This window comes from Engystomops pustulosus, chromosome 3 (genome assembly GCF_040894005.1).
Source record: "Engystomops pustulosus chromosome 3, aEngPut4.maternal, whole genome shotgun sequence".
Lineage (NCBI taxonomy): Eukaryota > Metazoa > Chordata > Amphibia > Anura > Leptodactylidae > Engystomops > Engystomops pustulosus.
The window spans coordinates 28,148,423-28,161,286 of NC_092413.1; the positions used below are offsets into that span (position 1 = coordinate 28,148,423).

General features: G+C 42.0%; 1 protein-coding gene across 6 annotated transcripts in view; it reads left to right on the forward strand.

The window, feature by feature from the left end:
* EHBP1 (EH domain binding protein 1) overlaps positions 1 to 12,864 on the forward strand; it is a 241,545-nt gene that overhangs the window by 98,366 nt on the left and 130,315 nt on the right. The window lies entirely within an intron of this gene.

Sequence of the window (12,864 nt, forward strand, 5' to 3'; positions counted from 1 at the left end):
GGAGGGATATGTTTTTTTAAAATTTTAAATAGAGGCATGACGGAGCCGTTTCCTGAGGGTGGGCCCGCTTCTCACTGGCCACTCCCATGGGACACGGGACACTGCTCTGCAGAGAGAAAGATAAACTTTCATTGAACTTTTCTTTTTATCTGAAAAAGCCAGTTTTATTATAAAACACTCTAGCAATGTGCACACTATTCTATATGGGACATGGGGGAGCCAGAAAAAGAGCTCCTGATGACAGGTTCCCTTTAATTATAGTAGAACTACTAGGGGCTTGAACAATCTGCATGTGGTTACCTCTCTGTAACCACCTAATAACCCAGCAATGATTAGATGGCTTCTATAACTGCTGCTTGAAATTTACTATAAAATTCTATCGTATTAATAAAAATGTAATATAAGATACAATACAGGCAGTCCCCTGGTTACGTACAAGATAGGGTCTGGAAGTTTGTTCTTAAGTTGAATTTGTATGCAAGTTGAAACTGTATATTTTATAATTGTAGATCCAGACAAAAAAAATTTTGGCCCCAGTGACAATTGTAGTTTAAACATTTTTTGCTGTAATGGGACGAAGGATTATCAATAAAGCTTCATTACAGAAACCTTACAGCTGATTATTGCTGTCTGGGAATATAGTAAAGCATCCAGAGACTTCACCAGAGGTCAGAGGGGTCTGTCTGTAAGTATGGGTTGTCTGTCGGGTGTCCTTAAGTAGGGGACCGCCTGTATAAAGATTCTAATAAGTTGCAGGATCACTATGAGTTATGAGTCTATTTTACGCTTTACTTTCGGTATTTCTTAACCCGCTCTTGGGTGTGAGTCAGTCTCGTTGCTTATCGATGTCGGTGGCAGTAAAGCTATATCGCACGTGTACACACACAAAAGGATCCAAAAATCTTTAAGGCTTGGTACAATATTTAAGAAAACCTCTAACTGGATAATTGTTCTCTTAAATCCTAATGTACTAGCGCTATACAGTGCATTATTCCCCGCACATCTTTGCCTTACATTATAGTGTTGCAGTTTTACAAGCTTTTTTTTCGCAGCCGTTTAAGACGATTTTGAGCCCTTTGACAGAGTAAAGATTATAAGTGAAATGCCTTGTGAGAATCGCATAATTGACACTTAAACAGTAAGGCGGTAAGGATCTTATTAGGTATTCGTGTTCTCTTCCATGCTAATCTCTTAAACAGACGTGCCAGGAGGTGGGTGCTGCCAGCGCTCTCCCTCCCCTCCGTTACCTCATTGATATGGGAATTGCCGCTGGTGTTAGATCGTAGCAGCAGGTGTGATTGTAAGCTCTTGCGAGCCAGGCCCTCACTCCTATTCCTTATTTTGTTAGTATATGTTCCCCATGATCTGTACGGCGCTGCGGAATATGATGGCGCCATAAAAATAGATTTCTTAATATAACAAGGTAATGACATGTGACCCGTGGATGACAGCATTGATCGCAGGTGTTAACCCCTTAAGTGGCACCATCAAGCTCAATGTGAAGGCACCGCATTGGCGCTGCCACCTTTGATCCGCTCACCACCCCTCGTAACCTCATCGGAGGGTGCCTGCCGGCTGCTGCAACAGGCAGGAACGTAACAAGACAAGAATCTAACTAGACTGATTATCTGACAAGACTGGAAGTAGTTGCCACTCGCTTCTGAACTCCTGTTTAAAAAAACACAAAAACTTTTGCAAATAATGCAAATTATGCAAATAAGCCCAAAGAACCCCTTAGGCTCATATGCATAATTTTTTAAAACAAGGGCATAGGGAGCTTAAAGAAGAGCTGATCCTGCTAGAGGGGGGCACACACCAGCATGTAAGTGCACTTGGTTTACAATCCTTCATCCTGGTGGTAGATGTCCTTTAAACAATCCGCATTGGAGACAGCATAATCATTATGTCCTTGTGATGTTGTGTCATATAAAAAAAGGTGCATTAGTAGGGTATGACCCATTAGTGACCCTCATAAAACAATATTTGGGGGGTTCTGTCCAAATTTGGCAAGGTTCGAATGATCTATACTGGATTGGAATCCAACCCAAAACTGTCCCCCACAAGTATGGCAGATAGGCAGGCCTCAGTGATTTCTGCCACGTGTCCACACACAATTTCTTAGTTTCAAAGATGATGCCGCTTCTGAAAACCGTGGCATCATAGAGGTACCTCTATCTCCCATTGAAATGAATGAGAGGCAGATTATCTGTGTTTTTGTAGAGGGGTTTCTGCTTGTTAATCCACTCAAAATGCAGCATTAGCTGGTCAATGGGATATTTGGACTGATGGATTTCAGCATAGTGGATTATTTTCTTCTTAGGGGAGATTTGTCTTAGGCACATTTTTTGGCAGTGCCTTCCTTGACACACTTGGGGGGTAAAACTTTTTGTTTTTTTTTTAACAACCATCTCTGAAAACATCTTTTAAAGATAAAAAATTCTTAGGATTCTTCATTTACACACTGGGAATATAATTATCATTAAAAGTTGGGTCCGTGTCATCATATTTGCCTGTGCGTTGGAAATAGAGTCAAGTGAATTGGTGGTGACCTCTTGGCCACCGGAGTCCTCGCCTACCATCTAATAAAAAAACTAAATGTACGCAGCTCTATTAAATGGTTAATTATAAGAACATAGTTGGATTAAAGTATTAAGGTAAAGCCGTTGTAATATTATAAGCTTTGTGTCAAAATGAAATGAGTATTTAATATGTTAGTGCTTGTTAGTACATTATATGCATGACTAAGGGTTTCAGAAATATTCCGTTAAAAAAAATTTGGAATATTTCTGCTTTAACAATTTCATAGTCGCTCGGGATCTCTGGTCGCTGCCTTAACTTTTTTTTTTTTCAACCAGTTAGTTTTGCAAAGGCCAAAACCAGTTTTTCATGATTAAGACACATAGTTGACACCTTAATCCCTTTGCTCCCTTGAGGTTCTCCGTCTTTTCACAGACAGGATATGTCTTTAAATTAAAGGTATTCTTCATGTGTGGGGTTCATTACTAAACTGCTGAAAGCTTCTTGCGTGTTGGACATTGTTTTACCTGCTGGATCTGGAAGACTCAGTGGAGTCTGCTGGTGGAGCTGCTTTTAATACTTATCTGGACATGTGTTTATTGTATCTTTTTTATACATTTTTTTTAAATAGAATTTTGATTACAATGTTTGCACTTTTTGTAAAAGTTTTTGTAGTTTTGCCTGTAGTTTACTGTCAACCAGTCTTTTCGCAATTTCCCATGAGGATATATTTCATAAACCTTGTCGTCTTTCTACTTTAAAAAAAAAAAAATGTACCGTATATACTCGTGTATAAGCTGAGTTTTTCAGCACAAAAAATGTGCTGAAAAACGTCACCTTGGCGAGTCTATTAAAAAAAAAAAACTTGTATACTCACCCTCCGGCGTCCCGATGCTCAGCGCGGCTCCCCGCTGTTGGCGCAGCTCCTCTTTCTTCCCCGCGGCTCTTCTTCTGTCTTCTTTAACTGCCGCTATGGACTCGGCCATGTTATCTTACGGCCGGCACATACTATGACGTCAACAGAGGCTGCGTCATAATATGCACCTGCTGGAAGAAAACATGGCCACGTCCATGCCGGCAGTTAAAGAAGACAGAAGAAAGAAAAGGAGCCGCGCAGAAGAAAGAAGACGAGCCGCGCTGAGCATCGGAGGGTGAGTATAGAAGTTACTGGGAGTTGCGGGCCGTATACTACATGGGGGCTGGCTGTATACTACATGGGGGCTGGCTGGCTGTATGCTACATGGGGGCTGGCTGGCTGTATGCTACATGGGGGCTGGCTGGCTGTATGCTACATGGGGGCTGGCTGGCTGTATGCTACATGGGGGCTGGCTGGCTGTATGCTACATGGGGGCTGGCTGGCTGTATGCTACATGGGGGCTGGCTGGCTGGCTGTATGCTACATGGGGGCTGGCTGGCTGTATGCTACATGGGGGCTGGCTGGCTGTATACTACTGGGGTTGGCTGTGACCAATGCATTTCCCACCCTCGAGTCAATAGTTTTTTCCAGTTTTTGGTGGTAAAATTAGGGGTCTCGGCTTTTACTCGGTTCGGCTTATACTAGAGTATATATACGGTATATATATATATTTATATTTTTGCTTAAGAAAAAAATTTGTATGATCTGTCATCACTTCCTTTTTATTTCCCCATATGGGTACACTATGGGGCTTATTTACTAAGGGTCTGCGGACAATGTGTCACACGAGATCACATTTTGGCGCAGCTGCTCTGGCTTCTATGTGACAGAAATCAGGGGGGCGTGCTGTCAGACGATCCGACTGATTCGGACAGAGCGCGAGATTTAACTTTAAAATTGTGTCGCAAGACCAAGCACTTACATGCACCAGGAAGAAGAAGGTGAACTCTGTCGGACCTGAGTGGGGTAGTGACACATGCAGGATATCAGGCGCATGATCGTAGTGAATTTCGGCACAGTGCATTATCGTCGGACAATGCATTTTCTGTGATCTCCTCTGTATGGGTAAGTAAATGTGCCCCAATGTGCTTTTTAATGAGTACAGTGGTCTTGTACAATGAGAGTGATCTAATTCTACAGACAGCTGGGGAGCACTAGCCAAAATATGTGATTCACCATGATTTATCACAGCCACATTCCCACACTTGGCTTTGAAGGGAACCTGTTTTGGGCCCCTAAATTTACAACATATTTTCATGGAACTGGGGCTTAGGGTTCAAACCATGTTATTTTGTCTTTGTCTTTGAGATTCCGCTTGTTAAGTTTTTCAGTGGGCAGCACGTGGCTTAGTGGTTAGCATTACAGCCTTGCAGCGCTGGGGTCCTGGGTTCAAGTCCCAGGGTCAACATCTGCAAAGAGTTTGTATGTTCTCTCTGTGTTTGTGTGGGTTTTTTCCAGGTCCTTCGGTTTCCTCCCACACTCTAAAACATACTGGTAGACTGATTGTGATCCCCATTGGGAACAGGGACTTATTTGACAAGCTCTGTGCTGCGCTGCATAATCTGTAGGTGCTAAATAAATAAAGGAATTATTTAATTATTATTTAATCTACACCGGAAGCCTGATACATGTGTACTCTTCTAAGTGAAACCGACGTCGGTGCACCTTGCTTTAATGAGCGAGATCTGAGCATCGGACACATTGAAGCAAAGGTATACCGATGGTGAGGGTCGTCATGACTAATTCTCAGGAACCCATAACTGCCTTCAACACGGGTAAGGTAAAAAGATTTTGGACCCTCAACCCCGGTTTCTTGAAGGCAAGCTTGTGGTAACCTACTGTCAGGTTACCTTAAAGGGGACTTCCTCAGGATAGGTCATCACTACTTGATGAGTGTGATCTGCTACTGCCCATTCATTACACTATGTACACAGCCGGATGATTGTCTCATTGCCGCTTTGAGGTCCTTCAGGCTTGACCTCGCTATTGGGTGGCAGGCAGCAGTTACTAAACAACTCATTGGGGCACATTTACTTACCCAGTCCAGTCGCAATCCCGCGGCGCGTTGTCCGCTGAGGATTCGGGTCTGCTGGCATTCACTAAGATTGTGAGGCCGATATCCAGCAGGTGTCGCTGCTGCGCCAAGGTCCGCCGGAGTTCACCTTCTTCTTCCCGGTGCATGTGAGTGCGTGATCTTGCGACACAAATCGCTTTTTAAATTCCGCTGTTTTTCCGAATCCGTCGGGTTGTCCGACGGCCACGGCCCCCGATTTCTGTCTCGTATACCAAAATCTCAGGGCAAATCGGAAATATTCGGGAAACCTGGCGAAAGTGCGGCATTCGGACCCTTAGTAAATGAGCCCCCTTGTGTGTGGGCTGGATGTTCTCAACCGGGGACCAGATAATGTGTAGTGGATCTTCCAACAGTTGTTGGTACAAAATATAAAAGTTGGATTTTGGGTTCTTTTTTTGTTCACCCATGGACCAGCTACTGTCAATGGGGCCTTCGGACAGATGTCCGTACACAATATCTAAGCAGCAGAGAGCTGAATTTTGAGCCCCTGATTTTTATGTTCATGGGGCAGTAAGCCATGAGAGCCCCCCTCCAACCCTTAAAAACCACATTGATCCTTGAGCCATAGGTGTATATGTACCACACAAGGTGGGCCTTCACTAGGACTTTGTAACATTTCTTACCTATTTTATATATATTTTATTATTTTGTCCCTTTTGGACTGCAGCCATAGCCTGACCTATTAATTGTATAGTGGGGGGGGGGGGCAAAAAGTCAACAAAAAATACTGAACTTAATTTTTCATAAAGTTTTATACACAGTATTATCACTTTTATTTTCAGCGCCGGTTTTGCGATACATTCCGCTTCATCTGAACGGAACCTTCTACTTCTGTTTCCAATTTGCTTCTATTATCGCCTAAAGGAAAATGGAAATTGTTCCCTTGTAATTTTTGCTGAATGAGCGGAGAATAGCGTATAATCGGCGAGCGCCTCCATTTCCTGACTGAAGACTATCAGCGGGTTGCACTATCTGTTCATTTTGTGATTTACATGAGAATTGTAAATAAACTATTTGCCAGGTTGGTGGTTACGTTCAGAGAACTCATTAGCGTGTGTGTAATTTCGATGAATTATTGCCTTCCTGCTACGCTTCTTGTTGTCTTCCCACGAGCAATGGATACATAAATCACGCAGCGGTGTCGGATCTGACAGGTGCTGTCTGTACCGCAGTCACTGCCTTCCACCAAGTGGGGGCGTTCTTCGCCTTTACAAGACAAACTTATTATGTTTTTCTATCCTGTATGCTAATGCCGTTTCTGACCTCATTTGCTTTTTTTTAACCTGAGGAGATACGGTAGGTATGTGTATGTGACTGCCTCTCTCTAATGATATGGAAAAATGTTAACACTTTACTACCGTGTACATTTTTCCCATGTTATGTGTAGCTTATATAACATAAAAACGGTACATAAAAATAGATTTTATGCTGTAGTGGCGTACGGAGATCTTTTTTTCTAAGACATTTTTTTTTTTTTTTTTTAAACCAGATTTATATTTTATTAGCATTAAGCCACATAAGTCACATAAAATGAACTTGAGACTTACTATAAGTTGGGCTGAATTCACTTTTGCATTCCGCAGGTTCCATTACACATTCCGTTCCATTGAAAAACCGGAACATATACGGTAATGTTATGATATTTGTACCCTTTTTGGACCCACACCAGGAGGAGGAGTAGTAATAGTAATTATATATTTCTATAGTATCATCATCATTCTGCAGCATGGTATAGATCATGGGGCACATATACAAACAAAATAAGACATTACTTGGGATAATAGGGATAATAGGAATGAGGGCCCAGATTGACAGAGTGTACAATCTATGAGTAGATCTTCTTTTGGCCCATTTTTTTCTGTGTTTTTTTCTATCTCCGGCATCATATAGACTGTAAATGTAAGTGAAAGAAAGGACAGAACCCAACTTCTCCAAATTTCTGGGGTCCCAGCAGTGAGGCCCTCACAATCCTCTCTTGTGGTCTTTTTTTTTTTTTTGTTGTTGTTGTCTATAGTCACTAACATTTTGACACACTTCAGTAGTATTACCACACAGCGACGTATTAAAGGTGGCGGGGGGCCCTTGGGTGCAAACCGGTGAAGGCCCTCATTAAAGTAAATAAGTAAATTTAATAAATATATCCATATTCTTGAACCCCCCCCCCCCCCAAGTAAAAAAAATAAAATAATATATATATATAATTTTTTTTTTTTTTTTTTTTTTAAATATTACACACACAAACGGTCCCCACCCCCCAGTAACAAACATATATACATGGTCCCCACCGTCCATTTAAGGGAATGCTGGGAGCTGGACCCGCATGTAATGTGGGCGATTTGGGCGGTCAGATGAAAGCTGGGGGCCCCTTCAGGAGAGGAGGCCCTGGGCAAATGCCCAGTTTGCCAACCCCCTAAGGCCGGCCCTATGGAGATCTATTAGCCATTAAGTCACTTGTTACTTGGCAGCTTAGCACAGACTATTTTGCTAGTCAATTAAACAAAGTTTATGTTTATTCCCTTTACTTGAAATAAAGAAAAGAAACTCCTAGTGTTCAGTTATTTAGCGCATCACATTTTTGTCATTCACACCTTAAATATTTCCATACTCCCACAGAACAGCAGGGGGTTAAGATCCCCAATTCAAAAACTGTCAATAAAGAACACGTTTGTAAACCAGAAGACGCCATTTGTGAAATGTCATATCCACCTTCAGCATTGTCATCAAAGAGACAGCAAAATGTTGAAGTCTCTCTTTTATTTTTTGACTGTCATTTTCTCCATTGTAACTGAAAAGATAATTTTACATGACTTCACTCTGGGAAGGGTGTGTTTCACTTACAGAGGTGTATTTAGTGCCTGAAGTGTCGAAATCACAATCAAACCGCTGCGCTCGGCACCATTTGTGTCCAGACAGAAGTCTAGAGCCGCCACTCCGCGCTGGATTCATTGGAAGGGGGACGCCACGGGCTATGGCTCAATATAGACTGCTCACTATGTCTCTGCGAGCTGACAGCTATTACTGACATCAAAGGATTACAAGTGGGGTGGAGAACATACAATATTTTTTTTTTTTACTTCAACACAAGACGCATGTTCTACATTGCCTGGTCATAAATTTTGTCATATTAAAATGCTATTTTTCACTTCTTATCTACATTTACAGTGAGCTTGTCAGAGACCGAAGTGCATTTTTCCTCTAGTAGTTTACTTGTTTCTCTTACTTATATTTATGGCCATATCAAAGTGTCAGCGCTGTCATATATATATTAATGCAGACATGTGGTAAGCAGGAGAAGTCTGTTTGGTCTATGTTGGCCTAGCTAACATGGACACATTGGTAATGTCTGTACCGGGCCTGCTTATTATGAAGTAGGGGTAGGCTGGTAGTGGGACTCCTACTCCACCCGGGCTTTGGTCCTGGATTTCTGTGTAGCCCATAGGTGCAGGTCACACATCTCGTTAGAGCCTGATTTAGTCTGCAGGCCAGAAGCAGTAGGAGAGGCCCTACCTGGAGAGCTGAAGGCTGGACCGTGTTCACACAGCAAAGCTAATTGAGTGCCTCCTGATATTCTGCTGGCCAAGAGCGTGTGCCAGGCAGCCTGGTACATGTATAGTTAGGTGCTGTTATTATTACGCAGTGCCCAGCCGGGCAGGGTTTATTTTTTATTTTGTATGTACCTAAGCCAAGGCTGAATTTGTGTTTTGCTACTAGAGCAATTCCCCACAAATATATATATATGGGAAGTGGATACCATTTACCTACACCCATTTCTACTTTTGCCTACACCCATTAAGGGATTTGCCCATGAAAGAAAATTCTCAAATTTGAATCCTCAAGTGAGGTTTACACAATAAAGATCATTTTTAACCCGTTACTTTGCAATTCTACTTACTTTTATTGATGTTTTTACTCCTGTCACTCAATGATAGTCAGTGTAAGATTCAGTAGTTTGGGTGGGCACTAGCTAAGCACACACTTCATGATTCCTCTATGCTGTGAGATGCTGTGTGCTGACAATGTGCTTAGATTATCAGGGTACAGCGTGTACTTACACTTTTATTTAACTTCTGAACATTCTACAAATATCTGACACCCAAATAGAAACGAGACCGATCAGAGTCATGAGATGCACACTGAGCTCTGCTACCAAACCTAATCAATGGAACACAGTCTGCATTGCTATGCCTCCCACCACTCAGATCAAAAGCTTATCTTGTCTGTAGAGCTGTTGCTGCTGGATAAGAACTGCCTCTTTATGTAGTGCTCTCTGCCTCCTGCCCCAACCCCTGCAGTACAAGAGAAGCTATTTATGCCTGAGGAATCTGCTTGACCATAGTCGGTAGTTTATGGTCGTATCCAGCGACAACCAAAATATAAATATTAGGACTGGAATTATATCTGTGAAATGCTGTATTTTTGTTGATAACATTAAACTAGAGAAGGTGTTAATTTGTTATCCTGAGTATATTTAAGAACCCCTTTATAGTGTACAAAAACGACTGGAATTCAAATAAAAGGGAAAGAGGTTTAAAGGGATGAAGATAGGCTAGGGATTTTTTCATCCCTTGATTGCATCTCGACTGACTTGTCGGTGTGGACGTGAGTTCACACGCCTGCGCCCATGTCAATTTAAAAAAAAAAAAGACGTGAAAAGCAAACTAGGGCAGGATTAGGACCCTTTTGCGGTTTGGGCAGTCTGCTCATGGAGGGGGCCAAGGAATCCACATCAGTGTGATGTATCCTCATAATAGGGAATAACATACTTATCGGTGGTGGACTGTACGCTGGGATCTCCATTGGTCATGTTAAAAGATTGGGAAGGACAGCAGATCATTGGCCGGAAGGATTTCAGGAGTTAGTTTCACATTGTACACAACAGTTTCCTGGAGCACCAAGGAGATTGAAGAAGAGGCAGAGCACACCCTAGAATTGCCTCTTGTTTAGTTCAGTAGAATAGGACTGCTGTTCTCAGGAGGGTTAGGTGGAGCGGTTCCAGTGATTAGACCACCACCAATCAGAATTTCCAATCAGAAAATCCCAACATTTAATTTTTGGACATCTCCTGTGATAGTAGTTCCTATTGTAGATATTTAGAGCATAGTATTGTATACCATATCGACACACATTTATTAAATTTTATTTTTGTAAACCATGTTTGCCACTAGTGTTAAGAGGGGGCAAACACAATAATAAAGCCTAATGAATAGACATTACCTTAATGTTTTTTCATCATAAACTGGACAGTAGATTTGTAACAATAGTTTGGAATATTTCCTTTAGAGATCATTCTGTGCATTGTCAGCATGTTAATGAAAGGGTATTAACGTTTTGTTTGTTTTTTGTTTTTTATAATTAAAGGGAAGTTAGTAGTTTGGGCCATGCAAATCTGCAGGCTGTGTTAAAAATAACCTGTCACCAAAAGTCATTTTGAGCTGGTGACAAGTTCATGCTAATTTTAATAATACCTTTGTTAGCATTCTGAATCATTTGGGTAGTTTATAATAGCTTAGTTTACATTACATGGCTCCCTGCCAGCTGCATGTGGCGAGTCCCAGGTGGCAAAAGGAGGATAGGTGAACAGTTGCAACCTGTGTGTATCTCTGTCAGTCTCCTCTCCTCCACACTCATCCAGCTCCCTCACCCCTCCCCACTTCCTGTCATGTGCACTGAGAAGGCAGCAAAGAGAGAGGGAAGAGAGGAAAAATGCATGAAGAGACACAGGCTGCATCTGCCCCTCCCCCAGGACTCGCCACACGCTGCTGGCAGGGAGCCAGGTAATGTGAAATAAACTATTATAAACTACTGAAATGATTCAGAATGCTGAGGAAGGCATTTTTAAGCATAACATAGCAGAGGCTATTGGAACTTGACACAGGTAATAAATGACATTCCTGGAGACAGTTTCCCTTTGAAAGGGAACCTGTCACCACATTTTTCACACATGCAGTCAGTTGCAGATTCCTAAAGAGCTCTATTAACTAACTGACAACCTTCTTTTAGCTAAAAATGGTTTCCCCTCACATCCACATAATTCATCTTTTATCTTGGATTACCTAGCATCAGGGGGGGATGTGTGCAGCTTACCCAGCCCCTCTCATCTACACCACCCCATGCCTTATGCCTCCTTACTATTCAGCAATTTATGTCATGTGATCAGAGTAACATCATCTCAGGTCATTTAGCCTGTTAACAATAGCAAACTGTACCCCATGTATGTATGTACTTATGTGATCACATGAAATCACAGCAGCCTCCATGGACTTCTGCTCCTTTACATTCTTCATGAAGGCTTCTGTGATTTCATGTGATGACATGCATGGTGTACAGTTTACTATTGTTAGAAAGTTATAGGGCCTGCGATGATGTCACTCTAGCAACATGACATGAACATAAAGCACTGTGTAAAAAGAATGGACACAGTATTTCCTATTAGTAAATTGAGTTTTGTATCTTTGTAGTTGAATATTAGCAGACATCGTTAAGTACAAGTTCACAGAGCTGTCAGTCACAATAATGGGGCGTGGTTCACTGCCAGCCTGAGAGAGAGGAGTCTCAGCCAGCAGACCCGAGTCAGAAAAGCTAATTTGCATATCAGAAAAACTGCTTTCACAGCCCTGCTGCTACTTAATACACACAGTCTTTGATTACACAGATACCCAGGGCCTATACCAAGCACTGTCTGTAGTTTATTATGGTCATAACTTATGACTGATTCTCTTTCATCACCATTCTTTGGTTTAGATGATCAATATTAGAGTGGCCGATGTCCAACACCCCAGCCAATCAGTTGTATTCAGACAAGTGCTGCACCCTGCTCACTGCTTATTAACCTCAATACTGTATGACGTTTAGGGCTGTGCTTTGTAGTGCAGTATTACAGGTATTTTCACCTAAATGGGTGTGGAGAAGCCATGTTTCCAGTGTATGTGATGTCTCTAGTCTGTGTGGTCAAAGAGTTATCTGCTAGAGCAGCACAATTGCTCCAAACAGCAGAATGGCTATGATTTCAGGTTTCTGACCCCAAAAAATCTAATATTAAAGGAGATCAACCTCTCGTCTTTGCAAGTTTTCAACCAAAGTCAGGCACACCTCAACATTGTAATGCACAAGTAGGATCTTCTTTTCTTTAGAAACAAAACTTGATTATTCCAGAGAGAAATTTTAGTTTAAAAATTATGCTAATTAACTTCTGGTTCTCCAGGCTCTCTAAATGAAGCCGTTTTGGGCTCCTACTTTCTTTAATTATTGATGCTTATTTCGTCTGCTTATAACCTTTCTGAAAGCTGTTGACGTCACCCGGTTCTTTGGAAGTCTCACGGAGTCGGCTGCTTACAGCCACTTCCGGGGTGGTCCATAA